This window comes from Marmota monax, unplaced genomic scaffold, assembly GCF_021218885.2.
Source record: "Marmota monax isolate L192 unplaced genomic scaffold, Marmota_monax_Labrador192_F-V1.1 WCK01_AAM20220418_F8-fsc00153, whole genome shotgun sequence".
NCBI lineage: Eukaryota > Metazoa > Chordata > Mammalia > Rodentia > Sciuridae > Marmota > Marmota monax.
Window position 1 is genome coordinate 514,537 of NW_026692146.1, and position 5,626 is coordinate 520,162.

The following is a 5,626-nucleotide window of genomic DNA, read 5'->3' on the forward strand; positions in this document are numbered from 1 at the left end:
CACGGGGCTTGGGAAGGCCCCTCAGGTCCAGGGAGGCCCCGCCCACCGCCAAGCCACGCCCACCGACCGCAACACGCCCTTTGGCCTGCCATCGCCCCCTCTGCCCCGTCCCCTCTTGCTCTCTTGTTAAGTAGGAGACCTCGGGCTTCCGTGGCAGTGACCCTGGGGGATTGGACAAGGTGTCCACGTGTCGAGGGAAAACACAAAATGCTCCAAAGTTTGTGGCGCAGGGAACTGGCCGCTGTGAGTACCCTGCATCCAGGGGAAGGGCCGCCGAGAGGAGGCAGAGGTCCTGCAGGGGCCCTTGTAGATCCCAAATATGTCTGTCCACCGAGATCATCCAGGTCAGCACTGCCCCTTTTCTTTCCGTAGTACAGAGAAGCAAAACCCAACACTTCAGCAAACCCCTGAAGTGTTGTCCAAAGACCTGAAGTGTCCAAAGTCCCAGTGCCTTGCTCTTTCCGCTGCGCAACTTCAGGGCAAATTCTGATGATCTTCATGACAGGTTCTGGTCAGCCCATGCTACTGTGTTTGTGAGCTGGGGTGATTTGAGGAAGGAAAGTTCTCATTTGGGAGAATGCAAGAGAGGACAGACCCTTTGTGTCCTATGAGTCTGGTGTTCCTCTGCCCTAACTTCTCTTTCCTTTTCCTGCCCTTCCTCTGCTGCTGGGATTTGTTGCACTTTCAGGAAAAGGGGCTTGTCAAAGGAAAGAACCGTCTCCCTGGAGGCTGTCACAACCCAAAGGTTAGAAAGAGAAGTTGAATCAGAAAGCAGTGGAATGGCTTTCCGGGGTGAAATCCAGTTCAAGGACAGAAATGGCACTGTCTTGAGTAAGACTGGGGAAAGGGGGAACAGGTGGGGCAGACAGGACCCTCCCCTCTAACCTGCCTTTGGGAGCTGGGGTAATCACAGAGTGACTCCCATTCCCCATTCACTGCCTGGGGGATCCTGGTGATGTGATCAGCTCCATGGGAAAGATAGGTGTAAAACAAAGCCTGGCACTTAATTACAGAGTAAGGATCTCATTACAGAGTCTTCTCAGCTCCCCTCCTTGGCTGGCAGCTTGAAACTGAGTGACAAATTGCCTCAAGTAGCTCTCAAAGGGTTGCATGCAGAGAGGATGAAACTACCTCCTTCCTCCCCCTACCTCGTATGAGGAGCTGTGAGATGAAGAGGGTGCTTACATTCTGGTGATATGCAGGGCAGAGGAGCCAGGTCTATAAGGGCACCCAGAGAATAGTGAGAGCTGGGAGCCACAGCTGCCAGAACCTGACCTAAATGACACCTTGCTGGGCCAGTCGAGTGTTCCTGTTTTTGTCTGTGGAACCAAGGGCAAGATGGGGGAGAGTTTGTTACAGGCCACCATTTACTGCTTCATAGGAGAACACTGCCAGATCAGTGTGGCCAGGCTTATCATAGGAGTGCTGTGACTATGTGGGAGAGGGAAGAGCATTCTAGGAAGTGCTATGGCCTCCCAGGGTCACCCAAAGCCCTTGGCAAGTGAGGCACCTGGCTTTGGATACTGATTCCAGTTACTGGGCTCCAGAGACTCATGTCAGAATTGGAAGGACCCTTAGATCCTATCTACCTGGCATGTCTCATCTCATACGGTCTCTGGAGGAGATGACAACTTCCATCTGAATAGCCAGGACAGCTTAAGGTCTTCTCCTGTGTGACCCTGGAAGTGAGCTTCTGTTATCTTTCTTCTGTGGGTTCAGGGGAGGGAGCTGGTGACCACAGCTTTGCTTATCAGGGACAATAAGGGTTCTTGGTGTTTTCACCACTAAAATCCAGAGTTGTTCCCACATCAGCAGAGCACAACATAGTGCTCATGGGAAGATCCCACCCAGAGGTTCATGTCACTCTCCTGTTTTAAACCTTCAGCAGCTTCCTTATGCACGGATAAAATCCAGATTTCAGATCAAAGCCTTATGATCTGGCCCCTGACAGTTTCTCAACGTTTGTGTCCCCTCAACTCCGACTCCCAGCCCCTGCCTCACCAGCTGCCTTTTGCTTGCTTAGGATCTTTGCACATGTGGTTTCCATGGGCTGGAATGCTCTTTCCCCATGATTTTTCCTGGCTCACTCCTATCCAGTCTTTCACATCCCCTCTAGTGTCAAGGCTTCAAAGAGAAGTTCCCTAAACTTTCTACAGATGGTCCCTGATTTATGGTAGATCTTTTTGTGATTTTTTTTTCTTTTTTGAGTTCAGAATGGTCCACAGATGATTTGCATTCAGTAGAAGCCATACTTTGAGAATTGAATTTGTATGTTTTCCTGGATTATCCATATATGGTACAATGTTCTTTCACAGTGCTGGGCTATGGCAGGAAACCACAGCTCCCAGTCAGCCATGTGATCGCAAGGGCAGACAACCAATAACCTACAGTGTTCTGTGTTCCTAAGCTCTGATGTTCAGTACATTGGAAGTATTAAATGCATTTCCCACTTATGATATTTCAATGTGTGATGGGTTTATTGGGACATAGCACCATTATAAGTCAGGGAGCATTTATGTATAAATTAGATCCCTCCTTGTAACCTGTTCTCTTTACAACTCTCACTTAGATTTATAACTTTGTATTGATGCATTTATGGCTCAAGGTCAGTCTTTTCTTCAAAGTTATAGATTTAATAGACTGTAAGCCTTATAAGGGAGGAGCCAAATTTGATTTGCTCACCTCAATTCTAGTATCTGATAAGTGTTTCCCAATACATATTTGTTAGGGAATGAATGATAACTAGCAATCTTCATTTTAAAGGATACAAATAAAACTCAATGAATTTGTGACATAAGCATCAGTAACTATTTCTATTCAAAAGTTACAAGCAAAACAAGATTCGGGAAAATACAAATATCAAGGTTTATTAGGTACTTCCCAAAGCAAAGCATTCATTCAATAATCATATATTAATCTTCCACTATATATCTTGTGCTTCTTGCCAGGAATACCAATCTGATTAAGATCTAACTTTCTCTATAAAGGAGCCTTCAGCCCATTGGGGGAGTTGACATATAAACAAATGGTTATTTGATAAATGTTATAGTGACATAGAGATCTAACTCTGCCTGGAAACCCTCATGTCTGGGACCAGGTGCTGCAGATGCTATAGGCAAAAACTGATAATATGACTCAGGAGGCTGAAGCAGGAAGATTACAAGTTCAAGATCAGCTTCAGCAACTAAACCAGGCCCTTAGCTGCTTAGGGAAATAAAAATAACAAGGCAAAATAAAAAATAACAAGGCCTGGGGATGTAGCTCAGTGGTAAAGTGACCCTGGGTTTAATCTCTAGCATCAGAAACAAAAGATGATAATTTCATCAGCTGGGCAGGGCAGAGGAAATTGGAAATCTGGGCATGGAAAGAATAAAGAAAGGTGGCTTGTTCTGGGAACTGCTGGTGGTTTGGAAAATGCACGGATCAAGAGGTAGGTAGGCAGAGGAGATCACAGGTCATTGTACATGTGCTGAGATGAGGAGTTTGGAGTTTGCTTTGGCTCCATGTGGGGGTTGGGGAGTCACTGGATTGTGCAAAGCAATGCAGAGGGACAAAATAGCTTCATATATGAATATTAGAAGTGTGTCCCTAAGGGTGGTGAGCAGTATGAATGGAGTAGGGGAATGGTGGTTAGCATAACCCAGTGAGGAGGCTACTGCAATAGTCAAGCAAAGGCAATGAGTCTAAGCTAAAACAGAGGCATTCATCATTTCTCTCCGTATATATTTATTGATGCTTTTACTATGCTAGGTAGTAGGATAGACTATTAACCACTAACATCTATCAAGTGCTTACCACAGTCCCTCCTGTTTTCTAAGCACTATACATGCATTAACTGATTTAATCCTCAGCACAATCTTATGAATCAGTACTATTATCACTCTTGTTTTACAAATGGGGAAACTAAAGGAGAAGAGGTTATATAACTGGCATAGACTTATGTAGCTAGTAAATGACAAGGCCAGGATTTGAACTCAGGCACTTAGACTCAAGAATCCATGATCTCAGCCACTATCTTTATATTGATACTGGGGGATGGTTGTGTCAGTCATGGTGTTAGGAAATACAGGGTTGGAGTGGACTTGGATGGATGAGTTCTGTTTGGAGAGACAAGAAAAGATCACTGTATGAATTTCAAGGTAGTAGTGAGAATCAGTGTCAATGGTTCCAGAAGTCAAGTATCAAAGGAAGTGACATTTTCTCATTAGATATGATAAATTGCAGGTGTGTGGTCAGAATTTTGAGGTGGTCCCCACGATTCATATGTTCTGGTACTCTCACCCTGTATCATACCCTTCCCTCAACTACCATGGACTAGTTACTCCCTCAGTTAGGCGATGCTATATAAGACCCCAGCTGAGCAGACTGTCTAGAAATTCACCTGCAGATTTTACAGAAGCAGACAGCCTTGCTGCGGATGGCACACAGAGGGGGGGCATGTGGGTAGCTGAGAGCAGGTACTGGTCACCAGTCAGCAAGAAAACAGGGACATCAGCTGTACAATTAACAAGGAACTGGATCATTTCACCTACAGACTCTGAAAAGACTGCAGCCCGGTGGGTACCTGATTTCTGCCTTATGTCAACCTTGAGAGGAGAACCCAGATACCCAATGCCTGAATTCCTGACCCTTGAGAGGAGAACCCAGATACCCAATGCCTGAATTCTTGACCCACAGAAAGTGTGAGATAACAAATGTGCAAGATAACAAATGCTTGTTGTTTTGAGCCACTAAATCTCTGGTATTCACTATCCAACAGTATAAAACAAATGCAGCAGGTGGCCAATGACCTAAGGGTTGAGAGGGCTGGTTATTGAGAGAAGCTTTCTGGGACCCTGCAGTCCCTCTGCCTGGACTGACTCCCTCCCTCATGTTACTGCCTGACAGATTTGGTCAACTCAATCACCCTAGGCTGCCCATATCATGTTATTTCCTCCACTGGCTGTACTTTCCACCTGGTGTCCAATTTGATCTTGTGCATTGCCCCAGCCAGGCCTTGGGGGCTGAGGAGGCAGGACTCTTACCACAGTTTCCTTATCTCCATATTTATGTTCTCAGCCCTTGACTCTGGTTATGACACTTGTCAAATGCTCAATAATGCTGGCTGAAAGAGTGAACCTCCTGTCACTTCTTTATGCCCACTACAACCAAGCTTTGGGGATATAGGGAGTGGACTTCCTCTGTGGCATCTTTGGGCTTGTGGAGTTCTGTGGTGCCACTGTCCTTTTAGGTAATTAGAAAACCCTAGAAAGCCCCATGGGTGACTGTCGTTGTCCGTTCTCCAGGGCCAGGTGGCTACATACCATTGAAAAGGAGCCCAAGGAGAGGGCACCTGAGATGGCTCCATCTAGGGACAGTCTTGGAGATCCCAGGAGTGAAATGTTTCCCATAGCCTCTTGGTCTGGTATTTTATAGCTCTTCAGGATGTCAATTATTTGAGGGCATGAAACAGTCGGAGGACTCAGAGATATGATAAAACCTGTGTAATTCGAGTTTTATTACTAAACTGCCAAGGAAGTTCACCTTTGCCCAACACTTTAGGTTAGGAAGGACAATTGCTTACCTTCTGCTAAGGTGAATCAAATTTATCCATTCGTTCAGTGCTAGATTTCAGACTTCTGTCCTT